This window comes from Canis lupus, chromosome 9 (genome assembly GCF_003254725.2).
Source record: "Canis lupus dingo isolate Sandy chromosome 9, ASM325472v2, whole genome shotgun sequence".
In the NCBI taxonomy this organism is placed as follows: Eukaryota; Metazoa; Chordata; class Mammalia; order Carnivora; family Canidae; genus Canis; species Canis lupus.
In genome coordinates this window covers 31943894-31970613 of record NC_064251.1, presented here as the reverse complement: position 1 = coordinate 31970613, position 26720 = coordinate 31943894, and the positions used below count along the sequence as shown (strand labels likewise).

Below are 26720 nucleotides of genomic sequence, written 5' to 3'. Positions count from 1 at the left end.
TATTTTTTAAAGCCCAATTACATTGTTCCAAGGAAGTTTCATAAACAAAAGCAAAAATATTGTAGGCACAGAGGTTTAGGATTCAATATGAAGAGATGCATTATTTTCACAGTATTTAAAGAGTAGATTTCATTTTTTTTTTTTTACCTTCTTCTGGTAATTCAGAAACTTACCCAGATGTTACCTCCATTCCAGAGACTGCCAGGTTATGTTAGGCTATAAGGCAATGACACTGTCTTTGCAGCACAAATATGAGTCTTTGCCTTCCCTTGGCAGCCCGGTGTTAAATCATCACTAGATGAAAATAGTATCTAACATTCATTTTTTATGACCTTAGCAAACCATTCACCTATGAGTCTTCCTTTTGCTTCTCTGTATCAAGCACACATTTACTCAACACAAAATAAAAGCAGCCTTAAGTTTGACTCACTCTTATTTGCACTGACTTGGAGAATTACACAATTTGTCAAAGAAGGTAATGGCCATTCCTCAAGTTACAAGCAACAGGCTTCATGCTGGGCTCTGAGAGCTCACATTTAACCCTGCCCTCCACATGGATAAAAAGGTAAGTATCTAATACTCTCTGTACTTGACTAAGAGTCATCAACTTTGACCAATTTTTCTTTTTCTTAAACAAGAAAAAAAAAAAAAGGACACTAAAAAATGTATGTACTTGTGAGAAGGTAGCCCGCTTTCCTGAGGTAAACACCATCTTGTTCTCTAAGCAAGCATCTTGTTCAATTGTTTTGCACTTTCTCTCCCAGATGCATCTCTCTCTCACTTCCAAATTCAATTGTACACCCAAAGTGAGATTTTTTTCCCAAGGAAGCATTAGAGAGGAATGAAAGACAATGTAGAAATACTGATCATGGGCTGGCAGTAATAGGAAATCAAGTATTACTTTCAGTACAACAGGAATCTGGAGCAGCAGATGTCAGGATGAACCCCAGAGGGAATTTAATGGGGCCTTGAGTTAGTCTGAGAATTTTCACAGCATTCCTAGCTCCAACACTTTGACTTCCTTCAGGGAATTGGCATAAAGACAAAATCCAGATCTGCCTATCTCTACAATCAGGGACCAAATGACATTGAGAATGTCTAACAGCTCATAAATGTTGACACCAAAAGCTTCCCTCTCTATCATGAAGTAACTCCCAGTATAGATTATTGCAGCTTGAAACTTGGACCTTAGGAACTTGTACTGATGCTTTATAGGACTGTCAGGTGAGCTGGGAATGGAGCAGGAGCTAGCCTGACACATGCACACTGAGATGAGACAAGGGATAGCTCCAGAGCTACTGGAGGTCACATCATGCCCAAGTGTCCATGGGGCTATACTTGCCTCCATCGTCATTTTCAAAATGGCTGTACCAGCAAGTTGCATCTAGTCAGCAAAGGCCAGAAGTAGACTGGTGGATACTGACAGGTCTAAATGTCAGTGGGCACACTCTCTGGGGTCTTATTCAAAGCAAGAGAACCAGATCTAAATAATGGGGTCACTAGAGCTAGGGTCTCCAGAATCTGGACTAGTGAACTACACAACTAAACTGACTGGACTAAGGAAAGGGCATCAAAACTGTAGTTCTAGTATGTGGACTGAGTGAATGAATATAGAGAAATAAGTGAAGGGGGCTATACTCCAGACTTACCTGATTCCTTGTGGCCATTAATATTGCCAGTAGATCTCAGATGTAATTAGTAAGGAGCAGTGTGGGAGGCCCTCAGTCACCTGGAGTCATTGAATCTTCAGTCTGAGCATAACATAATACCAGCCTGGGAGGGGGGGCATGCTGTATTATCCATTTCCATCAGGAATAGCTCAGGGAGCTGAGCTTGAGGTTGGGGAGCATCAGCAGAACCAGCTGTGACCAGCTGGATCAACATGTCCACAACGGCTACCATACAGGAGCTCCCTTGATAACTGCCAGAATTGGAATCCACTAAAAAATAGCAATTCTGACCACAACGAATTAAAATATGACAGTGAAGTGCAGAAATGGAAGGAAGGGGAGACAGGAAACCATCCTTTTGTCTTGAAGCAAAAATCCAAGCCTACCGATGACTTCTCTCATGAGCTCATTTATATTTTTATTTTCAAATTTTGCTTCCTCAGTGAAAAAAAAATATCTGGTGATTAGAAGGCAAGTAGGAAAAAAAGAGGTATTTATGGAGAAAGCTTTAGCTTCATATTGTTTTAAATATTTCCCAGTCTCTCTGTTTTACTCCGGCGGGGGGGCGGGGGGGGAGGATTTTAAAGGATAAGTTTTGTTACTTCTTCCTTTTACAAAATTTAACATTGGGCATAATTCATCACGTTAATGGTAAAGACAACATTTTCTGAGGTAATACTGAAAGTCAATGTTAAAATTTATGATGAAAATGGAATAAATATTTGTAGTACTAGGGTAAAATATCCAGTGGGGTATCATAGCTATTTATGGGAAGGAAAATTAAATTATCCCTCTCTGTCCAACTCTGCAACTGACTTTTAAACTTTGGTAATTTAACATTATATTTCACAAACACTATGGTATTTTATCCATTAGGATGTGAAATCCAGGAGAGCAGGGAATTTCAACTGTTTTATTTACTACTGTCTTTCTAGTGCATAGAGTAAGTAGTAAATATTGTGAATCAACAAATTATTTCAGGGACTATGAGAAAAACTACTATGGAAACATTACATTCGCTTATCCACAGCCTTATCCCCATTTCGGTGTTTCAACAAGGGCTCAGCTGTTCCCAGGACTTCATCTGCACCTTCCTCTTCCTTCCAACCTATCATGTTGGGTTTACCAACAACCAAAGAAGTGCTCTCTGATTGTGCTCATTCCACATGGCTCTCCTCTGACTCTAAAGAATCCAGTGGAAAAGTCAAAAGATGAGAGTGAGGCCACAATATTCCTGGGAATACTTCAGAATGCACAGGACTAGGGGCTGTGAACGGTCACAGGGCACATTTCCCCTTCCAGCTTCTGCTCTTGATCACAAACAGCAGAATGAAAGGATATGCTGTTTCCCTTTAGGACCTGAGTTGTTACCTCAGTGATTTTCACTCTCTTTCTAAAAAACCTGCGAGCATAGCCATGCTCATGGTTAATACCCTCAGGAAATATTTCCATTGACAAGGGGTGCCATTGTGCTACTTCCCATAAAAGGGTAATCATGCCCGCGGCTTCTTTGGGACTTGGATCCTTGCAAGTTTTTCAGTCACCTTTGTCCAAGAAGAAAGGGCACAGTCAAGGTGTAGAGTCTGCCAAACTCAGTCAAATATCCTGAAATGTGTTCCAACATTTGGAATTTGACAAGATTCCCAAGGACATCTGGCTTTGGTCCCCCTTCTCCCTTAATTACTGAGCCCAAACAGAAAATGTAATCCATCTACTTCAGAGTCATTTTCCCAAAACTCATCCAAATTTTCCTTAGTAAGCCTATTAGATGTCTTTGTCTTCGTGGGCCTAACACCTTCCTTCTCACGTTTTATTTCTTGGAACTAGGAAGCAGACAGAGCCAAGGGCAACAGGGCTCCATTTCAAACACAAGACACAATCTATAAAATCAGGTGCTGGCGGTGGAGGGTCAAGAGTCTCACTCCCAGAATTACAGCTGTGACACCTCTGAGGGGGAACTAAGGGAGTCTCTAGGACAAATGTACCCTTGCAAGGACAGAGAACACAACTAAGGACAGATTCTCTCCAACCCATATTCAGTAGCACCCGGGGCCAACGCCTTACCACAGTTCACGGTGACAAACGCAGAAGCAGAGATTTCACTAACTCCTGCTGTTGGTGGTGGTCATATGGCGAACACTGGACTTGGAACACAAGAAAGCCTGCAAGATCCACCTAAGACCTTTTCATATGGCCCTGAATCTCAAAGTAAGACAAAAATGGGTCCAAGTCCTAACTCCTAATAAACCACTTACTAGTTTTGTGTCCTTGGGCAAGTTCCCTAATATCTCTGAACTCGTGTTTTCCTGCTGTAGATAAAGATTATAAAACCTTTCTTGCATTTTTATTATAACACTTAGGTAAATTTATAAAGCTTAGCACAGTGCCTGGCATTGGAAAGTACTCAGGACAGCTATTTGTTTTGTTATTTTTCATTTTTATAATACTTATATTGAGATAGAATTCACATACCGCACAATTTATGCATTGAAAGTATACACTTCAATAACTTTTCATATATTCACAAAGTTACACGACCATCACCAAAGTCAACGTTAGAACGTTTTATCACCACAAAAGTAAACTCCATTCCATTAGAAGTCATTCACAGTTCCGCTAAACCTAGGCAACCACTCATCTCTTCTTTTCCCTATGGATTTTCCTGTTCTGGACATTTCATACAAATGGAATGATATAATACATTATCCTTTGTGACTGACTTCTGTTACTTAACATAATGTTTTCCAGGTTCGTCCATGCTGTAGCACCTATAGTTCACTTCACTTTATTGTTGAATATATGCCATGATGCCACTGTGTGGATCTCTTCATCTCTTTTTATTGTTTAATATTATTATTCCATTGTGTCGATATACCATATTTTAATTATTCATTCATCACTTATCAAAAATGTGGATTGTTTCCTTTATTTGGTTTTTATGAATAATGCTGCTATCAACATTCACGTACAAGTTATGTGTGAAACTTCATATCTCTTGGGGAGATCTTATGGTGACGTTACCTCCATGTTTAACCTCTTAAGGAACTGCAGATGTTTCCAAAGTGAATGCACCATTTTAAAGTTCGTTTGATAGCATATGAGGATCTCATTTCTTTCCAATCTACCAATACTAATGTTTGTCTTTTTCATTACAGCCATTGTAGTGGGCATGAAGTGGTACTTCACCGTGGATTCAATTTTTATTTTCGCAATGGCTAATGATGTTCAGCTTCTTTTATGTGCTTATTGGACATTTGTATGTCTTCTTTGGGTAAACGCCAATTCAGATCCATTTTTATTTTAATTGCTTTTTTGTCTCTTTATTACTGAGTTGGCAATATTTACATATTTCAGATATAAGCCTGTTATCGATATATGATTTGTAAACAGTCCTCCCCATTCTGTGGGTATCTTTTCACTTTCTTGATGGTATCCTTTGAAGCAGAAAATTTATTGTTTTGATGAAGTCTAGTTTATCTATTTCCTTTTGTTGCTTATGCTTCTCATGTCAAATCCAACATTATGAAGATTTTCCCTATAAAGTCTTCTAAGCATTTTATAGTTTTAGCTCCTACATTTAGTCTTGGATCTATTTTGAAATAATTTTTATATATGTTGTGACACTGGAATAGTCCAACTTCATTCTTTTGTATGTGGATAGCCAGTTTTCCCAGCACCATTTGTTGATGAGGTTAACTTCCGCACTGAATTTTTGGTACTGCCTGTGGAAAATAAGTTGATTATAAATGAGAACTTTCATTTCTGATTCTTTTCTTTTAATTTTTATTTTTTTATTTTTTGTTTTTTCTTTTCTGATTTTTGATACTAATCCACTGATCTACATGTTAATCTCATGCCAGTACCACACTGTCTTGGATCAATGTTGATTTGTAGTAAGTTTTGAAATCAGAAACTATGAATCTTCCAACCTTTTCCTTCTGTTTCAAGATTGTTTTTCCATAAATAAGATCACATCACCTGCAAATAAAGACAGTTTTATGTCTTCCTTTCCAAACTGGATGCCCTCTATTTCTTTTTCTTACCTAACTGCCCTGACCAGAACCTCCAGTACAATTTCTCAATAGAGGCAGCAAGAGCAGACAACCTTGTCTTAGCCTGGATCTTAGAGGAAAAGCTTTTAGCCCTTCATCATTAAGAATGATGTTCACTATGGGTTGTTCACGGATGCTCTCTTTCAGGTTGAGGAAGTCTCCTATTCTAGTTTGTTGAATGTTTTTATCATAAAGGTTGTTATTGTTATTACACAAAAATGCAGCTGTTCTCTCCTTTCCCTTTTTTCCTCTCTTCTTTCCCTTTTATGATTTCTTTCCAGAGCCTGGTAGGACACCAGGATGACATCAGGGAAGCGGAAACCATGGGCTGCTGTGCATCCATTCCCAAAAGTGCTCTATGAGCAAGCATCTGCCACCTTCTCCCTCCTGTCTGCACTCCTGACCTAGATAGGTGCCCTTGTTGTTCTGGCACAAGTTGCTTCCCTTCCACTTTGGCCTGCTTTGCTGGCCCACTGCATTCTGATTCTAGGTGACTGGCTTCCTGTCACTCTTCTTCAGGGTTCAGATCCCTGTCTACCTCATTACAGGTGTCCTAGACTACTCTGGCAGCCAATGGTATTTGGAAAGCTAAAGGCTGTTTTCCAGGCAGTAGAATTTCCTTTTTATTCCATACCAGTTTGATTCCATGAATATATCACGAGAACTTTTTAATGCCAAGTATTGAGCTCGTTTGATCCTATTATTAATAATAACTCCATCATGTTGTTTTTACTTTGGTCCCATTTTACAGAACAGAAAGCTGAGGCTCCATGTGGCCGGCCAATTTGTCTGAGGTTACATACATAGTAAGTGGCAGAGCCAGAATTTGATGACATTTCTGTCTGGGTGGAGCAAAAGAGAGGAACATGCATCTAGTTGTAATGGCTAAGACAAAACTCAGGGCATTAGTTGCCATATTGGAATAGCTAGGAACTAGGAAAGTGGTACACCTCATTCCAAATACAAGGCTTCTGTTGCTCCTGTGTGCCAACTTGTCCAGACTTATCTTGCAAAAACATATGCCCACCCATCCAAGACACGCTGAACCACATCATGCTATCTCTACTGCTGTACCTTCCATATGCTGTTATCTCTGCCTCAAAAACACTCTCTTCTACTCAACTGCCAACTTTTAGATGCCTGACTAATTTCTATTCCTATTGCAAACCCAATACAAGAATCACTTTTCCTGGGAACTCCTTCTGATCCACACCAGACTGTGTTTTGTTATATCCCATACATACCTTTGCTATAGACTCACCACTTTTGCTTTCTCCCCCTCAACAAATTACCAGTAAACCATGAGCACCTTCAAGGTGGGGCCATAGTTAGTTCTCTTCTGTCTCCCAGTAGAGTTCCTGGCCCTATGTTTTTTCAAATAACTAACTGAATCTTAAGGATGAGCCCCTATAAACAGATGCCATCTCTGGTAGAAGGTTTAAAGCATCTCTCGGTAAACCAACCCAAATAAATGAATATTTGGGACTTTTTGTTCACTTCTATTATGGAGAATCTGATTCTTAAAACAAGAGGTTCAGGCCTATGAAATTTGAACCTAAAACAGTAAAACCACCTTTGCACTCTGCAAAATACAACTCACAGTCACCAGATCACCAAGAGACAGACCTCAGGAAAGAGGATAATAGAGGAGGAAATGAAGATTCTCACTTTAAATACAAAAAAGATCACCCTCATGTTCTTAACACGTAGGGATCCACTGTCAGAGCCAGAGATGACTTTGAGATTAAATGGTACAAGCCATCCATTTCTTTAGCTTCTAAACAAAAATGAGAATTTTATTTCTGACTCAAGTCATCTCAGGGAAAAGATGCCAGCTACAAGGTATTTAGGGGGGCTCTCTGTGGCAACTCTGAGAGCAAAGCTTTAATGTGCCATCTTTTGCTTTCTTCTCTAAGAGAAAGCTGTGAGGTCAGGCCCAAGATGACAATGCCAAACAGCTCCCAAAAGGTTCTTGGTCTTAATATTTAACAATTTCCCCTCAAACCCTGGCACATCATGGGTTGAAGATACACATTATTTTCATTTAGACAAGAATTCTGAAGTACTGGGTATTTTTGGGAGGGCTTTCTGTTAAATGTTAAAGAAAACATGGTTTTAAGATAGATTACCCCTGGTCATTTATCTAATAGACCATACTGCGATCTGTAAGCTCCATCCTTCTTGCAGCTTTCACATTCTATTAAAATGGGATCTTCTACCAGGAAATTTACTCAGACAGGGGAGTTAATTTGAGGTTGAAACTGTAACGTGGCCAATTATCTCTCTGCCTTTGGGTGTATACAATCTTTACCCCAAGCTTTGGAAATAAAGACAACATTTAGCAAATATTCTTTCCTCAAAGCTAATGAGTTAAAAAGAATAACAGATAACAGTATATTGGGAAAAAATTACATGGTCTTTAGTGCATTTTAGTGTTATTGCCTGTTAACACACAGTGGTTACCGAGAGTTGGCCAACTCATGAGAGAACTCCAATCTTCTAAGGAATCAATTTCTGAATTGTTGAGTTTATGGTATCTGAGTGATATCGTTGAACAGGCTGGGAGTACAGGAGACCATGTCTGTGCAATCTGACCTAGGGGAAGCTATGAATCATAGGTTGTCCTTCCGACTGATAATATCCAGACCATCAGCACACTCTGGGTAATGACATTTGAGGCTTTTCATCCAGGACTATCCAGTTTCCTACTTCATGGGTTATACTGGTCCTAGGACCAGGTAATCTAATACACCTAATATAAGTAACAATCTAACTTTACTCAAAGTCCTACTAGATAGAAGGTCTTTGCCAGCCTCTGTGGAAGAACAGCAGGATGCTTAACTAGATCTTTGATTCCATTTATATGTAATGTCCTGGATAGGCAAACTCAGAGAGGCAAAAAGCACACTCCTGGTTTCCTAGAGCTGGAAGGAAGGAGCCTTGGGGAAAGCTGGCTTAAAGGATGTGGGGTTTCTTTCTAGAGGTACTGAAAAAATTAATTGTGGCTAGGCTTGCCCAAATCTGGGAATATACTAAAAACCTGTGAACTGTACACTTTAAATGGGCAAATTGTATGGTATTTGAATGATACCTTTAAAGCTGTTACAATAAAACAAACAAACAAACAACACTTGCCCTCACAAAAAGAAGAAAGACATTAATACCAGTTAGAAAATAAAGACAGGTGCCACAGAATGCTAAGGAAGATCCAAAACTGCTTACTTTCTTCCACCTTTGGAGGATTTTCCTTTTCCAGGGACCATCACAATCTCTCTTGGTGCATGTTTAGGTTCAGGAGAGAAGGCCTTAGAGGAGAAGAGAGCTTCTTGTAACTGAACAGAAATGAAACCCATGGGGCAGTTCGGGTGGCTCAGTGGTTTAGCGCCACCTTCAGCCCAGGGTGTGATCCCGGAGACCTGGGATCGAGTCCCACTTCCCACGTTGGGCTCCCTGCATGGAAGCCTGCTTCTCCCTCTGCCTGTGTCTCTGCCTCTCTCTCTCTTTCTCTGTCTCTCATGAATAAATTAAAAAATATATTTAAAAAAAAGAAAAAAAAGAAATGAAACCCATGAGAGCACAGCAAAAGATGTCCTGGCCACAGAAATATCAGTCTTGGGCCTCTCAGTGGAGTCCCTGTGCAACTCACTACCCCCTCACAGCTGATCACAAGCAAGGTATTTTATTTAAAGGGGAAAAGAGAGAAGGGTGATTTTATGTCAGGCTGAGAGGTAGCTCCTGTTACTTGAGGCCTCTCCATTCTAAAGACAACTTCTAGAAGAGCACTATCCCCAACCCCATTTAGCTTCCCATGTTCCTGGGGCAAAGGGCTCTGGCATCAGGGCTGTGCACAAAGTAGATCAACCAGAACTAGTCCTGTAGTGACTTGTAAGCTAAAATATTGCTCCATGAACAGATGAACAAACCTATTTTCCAGGCCATGCAAGCGATCATGGAAGAAGAAGACAGAAGAAGAAAGTATATTTCATGCTACATGATTTACCTTTTATTGGAGTAAGCTTATTGTATTGAAAAAGAGCCATCACCACCCTCACCTTCACTGAAGTGGCTGGCCCCTCTCTGCCACCATTTTTTCTTTGTTTGTTTATTCCCCTGATTTTCAATATTTACTAAAAAGCAAATTGGTCAGGTATATTTGACATATATAATTCCAAGCATTTTTAAAGGTGATCCTTTTTAAACTTTTAAATTAACTGAAATATTCTAAATGACAAATTGCTTTCATAGGTAACATTAAACTGCCAAGCAACATGGCATGTGAGTACTTTAAAGAAACGTTCATCAAGAGATTTTTCTACAGGAGTGTGGACGTGCATTCCACGTTTGGGTTCCTCACTAACCAGGGACCGCTGCTTCCTCACTCTGACAATAAAGACCTGTCACCATTTCTTGCTGTTCTTGGTCTCTACCTTTCTTGTAGCTGGAACAAAGACTGGGCTGAGGGTGGAGTTCAAGAGATGGTGCACCACGGGCAGAGAACTCATTCTTTCCTCTCCTCTGGGAAGGGCCTGCAACTGGGTAATGGTCCTCTCAGTTCCGTACTGGAGTTCTTCAAAGCTTGTGGGGCAAACTCAGCTGTGTGGTGTGTTGCCACCCTTGCTCTTCGGATCCCCATTTCCCTGGAAGAACCAAGGAGAGAGAGCTCTCTTTTCCAGTGCAGGCCACCAGCCTCCTTCCATGACAACACAAGCATTGGCTTTGGGAAGTTGCCAACTTTCTCATGTGGGACTTGAACCCTTGGCCTCCCACCCCAAAGTAATGATGCTACCAGCCGAGTGACACAGGCCTATTTCCTGAGTCAATGGACTGAACAGGTCCAAAGGTATGCAAGGCATTTCTCTCCCCCTGGCCTCACCCAGCCTTGGCATGGCTGCTGGCATCGCCAGAGCTGTCCTCCCCCGTGAGCAGTTGCTGGGCCACCGCCAAGCTTCCACAGAGCTGTTTGTCAGCTCATTAGTGCATTTCTTTGCTTTCAGATTTCCTAACTTGAAAATAACTAGAATAAAAACTCACTTTAATGAATGGTTTTGAGCCTTTTTCCCTTCTCCCCTCTTCTCCTACCTAACAGCTGTTTTACTTTTAATGGGACCCATAACTCCATGGCAGGGCAAACAACTTAACATTTCCCTTAATTTTCAGGCCTTTACCCCCTAGAAAAGTTGTGAATCCACTCATACTCTAGAATGGAGATAAAAATATCAGGATATCAATGAAAAGAAGACAGGAAAATAGGCTTTTGTCCTGCACCCACTGAGTTAGCTTTTGATAACTGTTTTTAAGAAATATGGGACAACATGGAGAAACACTCTCTTCTACCATTACAGTCACATAAAAATGGTAGCTATATGGGGTAAGATTAGCAAGAAGTATAAAAACCTAAAATAGAATGTCAATATTCTTTCACCCCAGTTATAATACTGTTTAAATAATGTCTCTTCTTAGGGAACTAGTCACTTATTAAAATGTAATGACATTCCTATTATAGGAGTCCCAGAAGATGAACTGAGAGAAAAAGGGGTGGAAGGTTTATTTGAACAAATTATGACTGAAAACTTCCTTAATCTGGGGAAGGATACAGACATCAAAATCCAAGAAGCCTGGAGAATTCCCTTTAATTTCAACAAAAGCCAACCATTGGTAAAGCATATCACAGTCAAATTCAAAAAACACAAGATAATGAAAGAATCTTGAAACTAGGAAGGGAAAAAAGTCCTTAACCTACAAGGGAAGACAGATCAGGTTCATAGATCTGTCCACAGAAACTTGGCAGGCTAAGAAGGAGTGGAAGGAAATATTCAACGTGCTGAATGGGAAAAAAATATGCAGCCAAGAATTCTTTATCCATTAAGGCTGTCATTAGAAATAGAAGGAAAGATAAAATGTTTCCCAGACAAACAAAAACTAAGGGAGTTTGTGACTACTAAAGCAGCCCTGCAATAAATTTTACGGTGGACTCTTTGAGTGGAAAAAAAAAAAAAAAAAGACTAAAAGCAACAAAGACTGGAAAGGATCAGATAATATCACCAGAAACACTACTCTGCAGGTAACACAATGGCACTAAATTCAGATCTTTCAATAATCACTCTGAATGTAAATGAACTAAATGCTCCAATCAAAAGACACAGGGCAGGGTACCAGAATGGAAAAAAAAAAAAAAAAAAAAGAAGACTCATTGATATGTTGTTACAAGAGACTCATTTTTTATCTCAAGACACCTACAAATTGAAAGTGAAGAGAGGGAGAAACATCTATCATGCTAATGGACATCTAAAGAAAGCTGGAATAGCCATACTTATATCAGACAAACTAGATTTTAAAACAAAGACTGTAACAAGAGATGAAGAAAGGCATTATATCATAATTAAGGGGTCTATCCATCAAGAAGATCTAACAATTGTAAATATTTATGCACCCAATTTGGGAGCACTCAAATATGTAAATCAACTAATAAACATAAGGAAACTCACTGATAATAATACAGTAGTAGTAGAGGACTTTATCACACCACTTTGACAATGGACAGATCAGCTAAGCAGAAAATCAATAAGGAATGGCTTTGAATGACACATTGGATCAGATGAACTTAATAGACATATTCAGAGCATTTCATCCTAAAGCAGCAGAATACACATTCTTTTCAAGCACACATGGAATACTATCCAGAATAGATCACATACTGGGTACAATTCAGGCCTCACCCAGTACAAAAAGATTGAGATCATACCATTCATATTTTCAGATCACAATGCTATGAAACTTTAAGTCAAGCACTAGAAAAAATTTGGAAAAACCACAAATACATGGAGGTTAAAGAATATCCCACTAAATAATGAATGGATTAACCAGGAAATTAAAAAAGAAATTTTAAAAATACATGGAAGCAAATGGAAATGAAAATTTGACTGTCTAAAACCTTTGTAATGCAGTAAAGGCAGTCATAAGAACAATACAGGCCTACCTCAAAAGCAAGAAAAGTCTCAAATACACAACCTAACCTTATACCTAAAGGGACTAGAAAAGGAACACCAAATAAAACCTAAAGCCAGCAAAAGGGAAACAATAAAGATTAAGGTAGAAATAAATGATACAGAAACAAAAAACCCCACTAGAATGGATTAATCAAACTAAGAGCTGATTCTTTGAAAAAATTAATAAAACCAATAAACTCCTAGCCAGACTTATCAAAAACAAAAGAAAAATGCCCTAAATAGATAAAACCATAAAGAGCATAGATCACAACCAACACAACAGAAATACAACTATAAGAAAATACTATGAAAAATTATGTGCCAACAAATTTGGCAATCTGGAAGAAATGGATGCATTCCTAGAGACATATAAACTACCAAAACTAAAAGAGGAAGAAAGAGAAAATTGGAACAGATCTATAACCACCAAAGAAATTGAATCAGTAATCAAAAATCTCCTAACAAACCAAAGTCCAGGATTGGATGGATTCCCAGGAGAACTCTACCAGACATTCAAAGAGTTAATTATTCTATTCGCCTCAAACTGTTCCAAAAAATAGAAATGCAAGGAAAACTTCTGAACTTATTCTACAAAGCCAGCATTAACTTGATTCCAAAACCAAAGACCCCTCTAAAAAGAAGAATTACAGGCCAATATCCCTGATGAACATGGACACAAAACTTCTCAATAAAATGCTAGCCAATTGAATTAAACAGTACAATAAAATAATTATTCACCACAGTCAAGTGTAATTTATTCCTGGGCTGCAGCAGTGGTTCAACATTCACAAATCAATCAACATGATATACCACATTAATAAAAGGAGGGATAAGAACCATAATGACAGGAGGGGGAAGGGCCAAGATGGCAGAAAAGTAGGATACCTCTTGCTATCTGATCCCTTGAATTTAGCTAGATAACTATCAAATCATTTGAATGCTCTTTAATTCAACCTGAGGTGTAAGAAAAGAATTGCTGGAACTCTTCAAGTTAGAAAAGCAACCACGCACATTCTGCAAGGTAGGAGGTGCGGTGAAGTGAATCTAAAGTGATACATTAGAAGATAAACAGTAAAGGGGAGGGAGCCTCCAAAAGCTGGCACCAGAAAGTGATATAGCCCCAGAGTGCAAAATCATAACCCATAGAAATCTGTGCCAGTGAAAGGCATTCTTGCCTGAAAGATGCTCAGGTGGTAAATCGGGGCAATATGAGTTAGGGTAAATATACCTAATATATAGGATTTTATATATTATATTCCTATATGGATAAAATTACCCTATATAATCGGGTAAGTATGAGTTAGGACAGTGTGGTCTCAGGATCCCTGGAGTCACAGAAAGAATGTGGTTGCCTGAGCTGTTAAGAGTTCCCAAGCATTGGAGCAGGGAAACTGGTTACTTTCAGCAAGCCCAGGAGTGGGTTCTCAGCTTGGTTCACCATAAACCTTAGGCCATGGCCTAATTGGGTGACCGTTCTCCAGGTGGGGACCCTCCACCTTCCCCTGGGAGGGGCAGAGCAGGTGTGTGCACAATCCAGCGACCACTCTCCTGCTGGGGCCCTGCAAAGTGCAGAAACAGGGGACCCTCTGCTTTCCCCCAGGGAAGATCAGTGCAGGCACGCACTGCAAAAGTCTACAGAGTTTGGCACACACAAAAGTGAAGACTGCTTATCCCTGAGGGTTTACTGAAGAGAGGGGATCACAGTACTTCAGCTCTGGGGCTGGAGATCAGGTGCAGCCTTTTTTATTTTGACTCTCTAAAGAGGTGTAAAAAGCCTTCAGGGAATAAAAGCCACACAGAGCAACCAAAAACAGCTTACTCTGAGCCTGGCCCATGGCAAGGGGTGGTGCAACTCTGCCCAGGCAAAAACTCCTGAGAATCTGAGCAGCAGACGCCTCCCCCAGAAGACAAACAGGAAGAACAGTTGAACAGCAAGTTTACAGACCACACAGAACTGTAAAACTCCAGTGCTAGGGGAAAATAGTATATAGTATTTGAGGGTTTTTTTTACTCACATTTTATCTTTCAGTTTAAAATTTTCCATTTTTTTTCTTTTTTCATTTTTCAACTAGTTTCTTACTTTATCAACTCTTTAAGTCTTTTTTAAAAATTTTCATTTTTTACATTTACATTTTATAGATATATTCTACATTTTTGGCTTCCTTTCACTCTATTCAATTTTATTTTTGCATATATATAAATTTGCTTTCTCTACAATTTTGAGATTTAGTGTCTTCTAACACAGAGACCAAAATACACTCAGGATCAAGTGGATCGCACTGTTTTGTCCATCCTATGAGATTATATTCTCTCTTCCTCCCCACTCTTTTTCCTCTTTCCCCATTTTGTTTTCTTCTTTTTCATTCTCTCTCTCTCTCTCTCTCTCTCTCTCTCTCTCTCTCTCTTCCTGGTTTCTGACCTCTTCGGATTTGTCTATTTTGCTTGGGTTGTGGGTGATACTTTTGATAGTGCTTACTGGCTCATTCATTCTTCTCTGGGCAAAATAACTAGAAGGAAGAATTTACAACAAAGAAGAACCAGAAGTAATACTTTCGGTCACAGATACAATCAATATGGATATAAGTAAAATGTTAGAGATGGCATTCAGGATAACAATTATAAAGTTACTAGTTAGGCTTGAAAAAAGCATAAAAGACATCAGAGAATCTCTTTAGTGCAGAAATGAGATCTAATCAGGCCGAAATTAAAAATGCTCTGAGATACAGGCTAAATCGTATGCTCTAACAGTTAGGGTAAATGAGGCAGAAGAGTGAGTAACTGACATAAAAGACAAGTTGATGGAAAGGAAGGAAGCTGAGGAAAAGAGAGAAAACCAACTAATGGACCATGACGGGAAGTTTTGAGAAATCAGTGATGCCATAAAACACAACAATATCAAAATTATTGGAGTACTTGAGGGAAAAGAAAGGGGGGGGGTTAGAAGGTATATTTGAGCAAATCATAACTAAGAATTTCCCTAATCTGGGGAAGGAAACAGGTATTCATGTACAAGAGATAGAACCCCTCCCAAGATCAAAAAATAGATTAACACCCAGACATATAATAGTGAAGTTTGCAAATTTCAGAGAGAAAGAAAAAATCATGAAACAGCTAGAGACAAGAGATTTCTAATATACAGGGGTAGGAACATTAGACTGGCATCAGACCTACCCATAGAGACTTGGCAAGCCAGAAAGGGCTGTCATGATATACACAGGGTACTAAATGAGAATAACAAGCAGGCAAGAATACTTTATCCAGCAGGGGTGTCATTCAGAATGGAAGGAGAGATAAAGAACTTCCAGGACAGAAAGAAACTGAAAGAATATGTGACCACCAAGCCAGCCCTGCAAGAAATATTAAAGGCAATCCTGTAAGCAAAGAGAGAACCCAAGAGCAACATAAACCAGAAAGAAACAGCGACTTTACAGATATACAATGGCACTAAGTTCATATTGTTTAGTACTTACTATGAATGTAAATGAGCTAAAATGCTCTGATCAAAAGACACAGGGTATCAGATTGGATAAAAAAGCAAGACCCATCCATATGTTGTCTACAAGAGACTCATTTTAGACCCAAAGATATCTCTAGACTGAAAGTGAGAGAGTGGAAAACCATTTATCATGCTAATTGACCTCAAAAGAAAGCTAGCATAGTAATATTCATATCAGACAAATTGATTTTAGACCATAGACTGTAGTAAGAGATGAAGAGGAAAAAAAAAAAAAGAGAGAGAGAGATGAAGAGGGATATCTTATTTAAAGGGGCTATCCGGGATCCCTGGGTGGCGCAGCGGTTTGGCACCTGCCTTTGGCCCAGGGTGCGATCCTGGAGACCCGGGATCGAATCCCACGTCGGGCTCCCGGTGCATGGAGCCTGCTTCTCCCTCTGCCTGTGTCTCTGCCTCTCTCTCTCTCACTGCGTGCCTATCATAAATAAATTTAAAAAAATTTAAAAAAATAAAAATAAAATAAAAAAAATAAAGGGGCTATCCAACAAGAAGATATAACAACTATAAATATTTATTCCCCTATCTTTGGAGCAGGCAATTATATCAATCAAGTACTAACCAAATTAAGGAAACACATTGATAATAATATAATAATAAGGGACTTTAACACCCCCACTCACTGCAATGGACAAATCATCTAAGCAGAAGATCAACAAGGAAACAGGGCTTTGAATGATATATTGGACCAGATGGACTTCACAGATATATACAGAGCATTCCATCTTAAAGCAACAGAATATGCATTCTTCTCAAGCACACATGGAACATTCTTCAGAATAAATCACATGCTGGGTCACAAATCAGGTCTCAACCAGTACCATAAGGTTGGGATCACTCCCTGCATATTTTCTACCACAGTGCTTTGAAACAGGACCTCAATCACAAGAGGAAATTTAGAAAGAACTCAAATACCTGGAGGTTAAAGAAAATCCTACTAAAGAATGAATGGGTCAACCACGAAATCAAAGAATAAATTTGAATATTCATGGAAATTAATGAAAATGAAAACACAAGTATTCAAAACCTTTGTGAGAAGGCAAAGGTGGTCCTAAGGGGGGAGTGCATTGCATAACAGCCCTCTTTCAAAAACTTAGAAAAATTTCAAATACACAAGCTAACCCTACACCTAAAGGATCTGGAGAAAAAACAGCAGATAAAACCTAAACCAAGCAGGAGAAGAGAAATAATAAAGACTAGAGCAGAAATCAATGTAATAGAAACCAGAAGAACAGTAGAACAGATCAACAAAACTAGAAGCTGCTTCTTCAAAAGAATTAGAAAGATGGATAAATCCCTAGTCAGACTTATCAAAAATAAAAGAGAAAGGCCCGAATTGATAAAATCATGAATAAAAGAGGAGAGACCACAACCAACACCAAGGAAATTTGAACAATTTTAAGAACATATTATGAGCAACTATATGCCAAGAAATTAGGCAATCCGGAAAAAGATGGGTGCATTCCTAGAAACTTATAAACTACCAAACTAAAACAAGAAATAAAAAATCTGAACATACCCACAACCAACAAGGAAATTAAATCAGTAATAAAAAAACTTCCCAAAAAATAAGAGTCCAGGGCCAGATGGCTTCCCAGGGGAATTCTACCAAACATTTAAAGAATGAATACCTATTCTTCCGAAGCTTTTTCAAAAAATGGAAGGAAAACTTCCAAACCCTATGAGGTCAGCATTACCTTGATACTAAAACCAAAGTCCCATCAAAAGGGAAAATTATAGACCAATATCCCTGATGAACATAGATGCAAAAATCAGCACGACACATTACATTAATAAAAGAAAGGACAAGAACCATATGATCCTTTCAATTGAGGTAGAGAAAGCATTTGACAAAATATTGCATCCTTTCTTGATTAAAACTCTTCATGGTGTAGTGATAGAGGGAACATACCTCAATGTCATAAAAGCTATATATGAAAAGCCCACAATGAATATCATTCTCAATGGGGAAAACTGACGGATTTTCTCCTAAGATCAGGAACACGACAGGGATGTCCACTCTCATCACTGCTATTCAACATAGTATTAGAAGTCCTAGACTCAGCAATCAGGCAACAACAACAACAAAAAATAAAATAAAAGGCATTCAAATTGGCAAAGTCAAACTCTCCCTCTTTGCAGATGACATGATACTGTACATAGAAAACCCAAAAGCCTCCATCCCAAGATTGCTAGAACTCATACAGCAATTCGGCAGTGTGGCAGGATACAAAATCAATGGACAGAAATCAGTTGCATTTCTTTACACTAACAATGAGCCTGAAGATAGAGAAATTAGGGATCAATCCCATTTACAATTGTACCAAAACCATAAGATACCTAGGAAAAAACTTAATAATCAAAGAGATAAAGGATCTAAATAATAATCTAATCTAAAAACTACAGAATATTTATGAAGGAAATTGAAGACACAAAGAAATGGAAAGCTATTCCATGCTCATGGATTGGAAGAACAAATACTGTTAAAATGTCTATGCTACCTAAAGCAATCTACACATTCAATCCAATCAAAATACCATCAACATTTTTTGCAGAGCCGAAACAAATAATCCTAAAAATTTTATGGAACCAGAAAAGACCTCAAATAGCCAGAGAAATATTGAAAAAGAAAACCAAAGCTGGTAGCATCACAAAGCCAGACTTCAAGCTATATTACAAAGCTGTAATCCTCAAGACAGTATGGTACTGGCACAAAAACAGACACATAGATCAATGGAACAGAATGGAGAACCCAGAAATGGGCCCTCAGCTCTATGGTAAACTCTTTGACAAAAAAGGAAAGGATATCCAATGGAAAAAAGACGATCTCTTCAATAAATGGTGCTGGTAAAATGGGACAGCCATGTGTAGAAGAATGAAACTGGACCATGTTCTTACACCATATACAAAAATAAATTCAAAATGAATGAAAAACCTTGATGTGAGACAGAAATCCATCAAAATCCTAGAAGATAACACCTTGGCCACAGCAATTTCTTGTTAGACATGTCTCCAAAGGCAAGGGAAACAAAAGCAAAAATCTTGGGACTTTATCAAGATAAAAAGCTTCTGAACAGCAAAGGAAACAGTCAACAAAACTAAAAGGCAACCTAAAAATGAGAGAAGATATTTGCAAATAACACATCAGATAAAGGGACAGTATCCAAAATCTATAAAGAACTTATCAAACTCAACACCCAAAGATCAAAGAATCCAGCCAAGAAATAGGCAGTGTCTTCTGACATGAACAGACATTTCTCTAAAAAGACATACACACGGCCAACAGACACATGAAAAAGTGCTCCACAGCACTTGTCATCAGGAAAATACAAATCAAAACCACAATGAGACACCACCTTACACCAGTCAGAATGGCTAAAATTAACAAAACAGGAAACAACAAATGTTGGCAAGGATGCAGAGAAAGGTGAATCCTCTTACACTGTTGGTGGGAATGCAAACTGGTGCAGCCACTCTGGAAAACAGTTGGAGGTTCCTCAAGATGTTAAAAATAGAACTACCCTATAATCCAGCAATTGCACTACTAGGTATTTACTCCAAAGATATAAATGTATTGATCTAAAGAGGCACCTGCACCCCAATGTTTATAGCAGCAATGTCCACAATAGCCAAAGTGTGGAAAGCGCTGAGATGTCCATTGACAGATGAATGGATAAAGATATGGTACACACACACACACACACACACACACACACGTCTTTGACAAACACTAAGGAATATCCAATGGAAAAAATACAGTCTCTTCAACAAATGGTGTTGGGAAAACTAGACAGCAACATGCAGAAGAATAAAACTAGACCACTCTGTTATACCATACACAAAAATAAATTCAAAATGAATGAAAGACCTAAATGTAAAACAGGAAATCATCAAAATCATAGAGGAGGACAGGCAGAAACCTCTTTGTCCTTGGCCTTAGCAACTTCTTATTAGATACATTCAGAGACAAGGGAAACAAAAGCAAAAATGAACTATTGGGATTTCATCAAGATAAAAAGCTTCTGCACAGTAAAGGAAACAATCAACGAAACTAAAAGGCAGCCTATGGAATGTGCAAAGACATCTGCAAATGACATATTTGAAAAAGGGTTAGTATTCAAAATCTGTAAAGAACTTATCAAACTCAACTGCCCTGCCACCCTCCTCCCCCGCCAAAAAAAGAATACAGTTAAGAAATGGCAGAAAACGTGAGTCGACAGTTTTCCAAAGAAGACATACAAATGACTTACATACACACGAAAAGACGTTCAATATCACTAATCACCCGGGAAATAGAAGCCAAAACCACAATGTGATACCACCTATCACTTGTAACAATGGCTAATATTAACAACACAAGAAACGACAGGTGTTGACAAGGATGTGGATAAAGAGGAACCTTCTTGCACTGTTGGTGGGAATGCAAACTGCTGCAGCCACTCTGGAGAACAGTTTGGAGGTTCCTCAAAAAGCTAAAAATACACCCTAAGATCCAGCAATTGCACTACCAGGTATTCACTCAAAGAATACAAAAATGCAAATTTGAAGGAGTACCTGCACTGCAATGTCTATAGCAGCATTATCAACAATAGCCAAACTATGCTGAAAGCCCAAATTACCACTGACTGATGAATGGATAAAAAAAGATGTTGGATATATACAGAATGGAATATTATCAGCCATCAAAAAGAATGAAATCATGCCATTTGTAATGCCATGGATGGAGATAGAGTGTATTATGCTAAGTGAAACAAGTCAGTCAGAGAAAGATAAATACCATATGGCCTCACTCATATGTGGAACTTAAGAAAACAGATAAACATATGGGAAGGAGGTTAAAGAAAAAAAGGGGAGAGGGAAACAAGTCATAAGGGACTCTTAATGATAGAGAAAAAACTGAGGGTTGAAGGAGGGAGGTGGGTAGAGGATGGGCTAGATGGGTGGTGGGTATTAAAAAGGGCATTTGTGATGAGCACTGATGTTGTATGTAAGTGATGAATGACTGAATTATACTCCAAAAACCAGTACATTAAATAACTAAAATTTAAGTTCAAAAACATGAACAGGGACTACTATGTTCATAACTTACTTCATAGATACAGAATAAAAAATTATTCTACATCAAGTAATGTGATAAGCTCTAGGGATACAACAGTGAACAAGATAGATGGTATTTCCTTCCACATGAAATGTAGTTAAGAAATTACACAAATAATCAGACAATCGCCAAACAGTGTGACAAGTGTTGTAATAGGCGATTCAAGAAACGCTTACTGCGGGAAGTAGTACTGTCCACTGAGATGTGGAGGATGAATAAGCTTAGCAGTCGAGAGCATGGAAAGGATTTGAAGAGTGTGTCCAGTAGAGAGAGCAGAGAAGTAAGAACATGAACTATGTCCAGTGTGCTGCATTTAAAGGGTGAGGAAAGAGGATACATTGGAGTGGTGGTTTCCCGAATACCTAACATGCCTCCTTGTCTTTCCTGAGTGCTACTCAGAATACTCAGGCTTTGTGGGGGCACAAAGCCAATAGGTGCATTATTACTCTAGAATAATCAGAAGGGGGTCACTATATCTTAGAATTTAGAACTTATATATCTTCCAAGCAACTAACTCAGCAGCTGCTAGAGGATAAAAGACCTGAGACTTGAAGAAACACTATTATCTTAGTATTTACATTGAAACCCAGCAGACTCCTTGAGGAAATATGAGTCTACTCAACCTTATTCAGAGCTACATCACAGGACTGAAGGAATAGTCTAAACTGGGTAATCTGGGAGATGCAGGGGATAGTAGGGTGAAAGTGATGGGGAGATGCATATTGTTTATTTGGGGTGGCAGATAATCAGGGACTGGTTAGATATATCAATTCAGCATACCCTTGGTGCAATTAAGGGTAGCGTCATAGAGAGGGGATGTATAAGACTCCAAATCCTAGGTGCTTAAAAATTAAGAAGCTTCTGACTATACAGAAAGCACTGGCATTAAGACAAATACCTGAAATAAAAAAGTATACCGTATGAAGACAAAGAATCATAGGATCTCAGGGCTCAAACAGGCTTCTGAAGTGACCTGGCTATCTCTTTTGTTTCATAGAAATAAACAGAGACCAAGGGATGATGAATTCTAGTCATCATCCATGTAGGCACCCATGAATGATCTCTCATAAGCGCCTAAAGAGTGCACCCAGTCTTACAGGCAGGGAACTGAAAGATGGAAGAGCTGTGTTTCTCTGGCTACATAACCATTAATAGTAAGCTCTTTAAGATAGTTTGAGAAATGACATGATACAGTAGAAACATCAAGAGTAAAGGACACAGTACTGAACTTGTTCTTAAAGGAAGTATAGGGTTTTCACAGGTTTGAATGGGAAGATACTGCAGACAGAGCAATCAGGACACACAGACAGTAACATAAACATACTAAGTCAAGACAGGAATTGACAACAAAGCATTTACAAAATAGCAGCAATTTCAGGCCACCTGGTCAGGATATGAATGGCAGGCACTTCCTTAACATCAATCCCACACCTGAACAAGAAGGAAAGTGAAGGTGATGGATACATTCAAATCTTCTGATCCCATATTTGCTAACCCAAAGCATCCAGTACTGCATTATGGATTTGAGTTATGAGAAATTTTATTTTCCAAAGGGCAAAGGAATAAAAAAGCATAGATGGGTATTAACTACTTAATTCAGATTTGTAAGGAAGGAAATAATGGTATGTGCAAGGTAGATAAGTGAAAGACGTGGTAGAAATGGGGCAGGATGCATCTTAAATATGCTGAGTGTTTATGGACATAATTTTAGTTCGTTTTCACAACAGCAAGGGGTGTGAACATGATTAACTCCATTTCAGGGATGAGAAAAATCAAGGCTCAGAGACATTAAGAGACTTGCTGGGGGCACAAAGCCAATAGGTGCTGCATTCGGTTTGAGTCCTACCTAGTCCGTCACCAATGCAAGTGTTCTTTCTATTACATGATAACTTCTCCCAAGAGCCCTGGGGGGAAAGGCTGTGGTGTCCTGAATTATGTAAAAAGTAAAGCAATGTAAAGAATTTTAACAAGGGCTGTGTACAATCCCATGGCTGAAGATAATAAAAGAAATAGAGCTTGTGAAGGATAGGCAAGTTTTCCTTCAACAATTTATCATGAAAATTTTCGAACATACAGAAAAGTTCTAAGTGAACACTCATCAAACCACCACCTAGATTCTGCAAATAACACTACGTCATTTTTGCTTTAATCAAGATTCAATTTTGTAAAGAAGTCAAAGTCTGAGTATATAATCACTGGCAATTATAATAAGTCTACAAAGGATTATAAAACCATGGTCAAGAACCATGTTTCTTCATTTAACTCAGAATAACAAAGCTTGGCTCTTGGCACAGAGTCGGCCCTTGATAAATCTTTACTGAATAAAGGGATATCATAATCCCAGTGAGTAAAAACGGGCTTCAGTTAAAGAAGCTAGTTTATTTTTTTTATTTTTTAAGAAGCTAATTTAGAATGCTCTCAGATAAATGAATAATGGAGGAGAAAATGTTCTATAGATGGAAGGAGTCACTATTCACTGGGCTTCAATATATCAAAGGAGTATCATTTGGTAAAGGCAAGAATAAGTTGAAGCTAGTTTTCTGTGTCTCCCAACACACACTGCAACAGGATGTGGAGCTTAAAACTAACATGGTAAAACTCATGAGAGAGAAGTGTGAAGCCTTTCATTTTGGCGGAGGATCAACTACACAAGTAAAGGCTGGGGCAACTGCTGCTTGACACAGGTGATATATTACAATTTGAAAGGAGGGTGGAAAGGGAACTGATTATTATGAGCCAATAGTGTAAATATATGATACAAGAAAAAAAGGTCTCCCAGACTTAGACGGCATGGGAGGAAGCACAGAATATAAAAAGTAATAGTTTCACTTTACTCTGAATATTCTACTCAACACTGGGAGCCACAGGAGTGCATTCAATCAACAGGTCTATAGGAATAGAGGCGGTGGTTTTGGTGAGAAGGGGGTCAGAAAATTATTATAGAATCATTAAAGGAATCAGGGATATAAAGTACAGCATGATATCCATAGTTAACACCGCTGTATGTCATATAGCGGGTTGTTAAAGGAGTGGATCCTGGAGTTCCCATCCCAAGGACAAATGCTTTTCTTTTCTCTTTATTGTGCCTACATAGATGATGGATGTTGGCTGAGCCTGTCATGGTGGTCATTTGGAAGCCTATGTAAATCGAGCCATCACACTGTATACCTTAAACTTGTATGGTGATGTATATCCATTGTTTCCCCAAAAGCTGAGGGAAAAAAAAAAAAAAACTTGGGATGTTTAGACTAAGGAGGACAGAATAAGGGAGAATGTGATCATGATTTTCAAGCAGAGCCAACAGAAAAGTAGAGCTAATGGTCTCAGATGGCAGCTAAGCTGACTGACTACATATATTCACACATTTATGGATATAAAATATAGTCATAGTTTATATTTTTATTTTATTTTATTTAAGATTTCACCCATTTATTCACGAGAGACACACACAGAAGAGAGAGAGAGAGAGAGGCAGAGACACAGACAGAGGGAGAAGCAGGCTCCATGCAGGGAGCCAGATGTGGGACTCAATCTCGGGACTCCAGGATCATACCCTGGACCAAAGGCAGGTGCTAAACCGCTGAGCCACCCAGGGATCCCCTATCTTTTTAAATACATAAAATATACATGCAGAAATACAAACATCAGAATTAAACCATAAGGATTCAAACATAAGGATTATTATGTGTTATGGTCCAGAAACAAAGAGAAAACAGAAGAGATAAAATGCAAAGAAAGCTGGAGATCAGGACTCATAGGAAGAAAGGACTTGTCAAGGATAGGGACACAACAGGATATCCCACATTCAGAGGTAATCTACCTCTGATATTTCTCAAGACAGCAGGAGAGCAGTCAGGCAGATTAACCACCATCTACCCGCCCACCCTGTATACATACACACCCTAGAAACGGAGGAATCTGCCTCAAGATTCAATGGTGGGACCTTGAGACAGACACACAATGTAGCTCCCAGGTACTGCTGCTGCAGGAGACCATGTGATGTCACCACAAGTCTTGCCATTCCCATTGGAAATTGGGTAGAGAGAGGGCCAATAGATATGGATCACACACTGCCTCTCCAGCAAGCCAAAAGCTGAACTTGCAATCTCAACTACAAAGAGGAACATAAAATAAACACTAAATATCCACGAAAAGTTTAGAGCATAAAAGGAGACAATAAATTCATAAAATAAAACTTATACCTGATGGGACGGCTGGGTCGCTCAGTGGTTGAGAGTCAACCTTCGGCTCAAGGCGTGATCCTGGGTCTGGGGATCGACTCCCACATCCAGCTCCCTGAGAGGAGTCTGCCTCTTCCTCTGTCTATGTCTCTGCCTCTCTCTGTGTGTCTCTCATGAATAAATAAATAAAATCTTAAAAAAATAAAAATAAAATGAAAAATAAAACTTACACCTCAAGAAACAGAGTTAATGGGGCAATTAGAACTGGCTTATGGAGAAAAACTAGATAAGCTCCTCATTATTTCCAGGATGAAAGCTAAGGCCAGTAGATGAAACTACCAGGAAGTTGGACTTCAGCAGAGTGTGAAATAAGAACTTCTCAAAAAAGTATGTTAATCCAACAATGAACTTCAATAAAGCACACACTGCTCTCATCTTGACTCCGTCATATATTGCATGTTTTTCACATGCTTAAAGCATAGAAAAATGCCTTATGAAAACAGAGCAACTTAGCTTAAAAAAAAGGTTAGCCAACAGACTAAAATTAACTGGCCCTGATTCCAGAGAATAGGAATAACCTATAATCACTGGGACTGGCAAATAGTCACCTACAATAAATATTTGTTGAATAAATGTAAGCACTATCAAGACAAATACATGTCCATCTTCTTCAAACAGGAACAAGAGGGGTATTGTCTGAATTTTCATTCTACCAGAAAAGTCAACAAATAAATACATAATATAAATGTTAAGTGGTCATAACTTCCATGAATAAATATACAAATGCATGAGGGGACAAAGAATTAAGTGTGATTAATATTGTTTCACTTGTTTTGTTTTGCAGCTGAGAGACTACTTTAAGAGGAGACACTTGAGCAGAGGCCTACATAAAGTGAAGCAGTGTATTAGAGTTATCAGTTGCGTGTAACAAATTACCCCAGAACTAACTGCCTTAAAATGAAACCTTTGCTATCTCGATGTTTCAGATGCCTGCACCGGTGCATGGGTTCAGCTGGTTCCAGTGTCCCTGGCTCAGCATCTCCTGCCAGGCTGCAAACAGGATGTCCTCTGGGACTGCAGTCATTGCAAAGCCCAACAGGGAAGGATCGACTTCCAGTCTCACTCAGATGGTTGTTGGCAGGATTCAGTGGCTCCTCGGTTGTTGGAATGACTGTCTCAGTTCAGACTGGCTGTTGGCCAAGAGTCCACCTTCAGGGATCCC

General features: G+C 38.9%; 2 long non-coding RNA genes across 3 annotated transcripts; one reads left to right on the top strand and one right to left on the bottom strand.

The window, feature by feature from the left end:
- Positions 1–2245: 2245 nt before the first annotated feature.
- Positions 2246–25942, bottom strand: LOC125755738 (uncharacterized). Its single transcript, XR_007412949.1, has 5 exons — positions 25520–25942; positions 25219–25428; positions 10150–10359; positions 8945–9027; positions 2246–5392 (listed from the first exon to the last, which is right to left on the bottom strand). It is a non-coding gene; the product is annotated as an uncharacterized LOC125755738 (long non-coding RNA).
- On the top strand, positions 21794–26720 carry LOC118355666 (uncharacterized). Of its 2 annotated transcripts, none has more exons than XR_004818575.2 (4): positions 21794–21986; positions 23886–24001; positions 24412–24494; positions 25807–26720. It is a non-coding gene; the product is annotated as an uncharacterized LOC118355666 (long non-coding RNA). The 2 variants fall into 2 exon arrangements; XR_004818574.2 differs by having other exon boundaries at positions 24412–24499.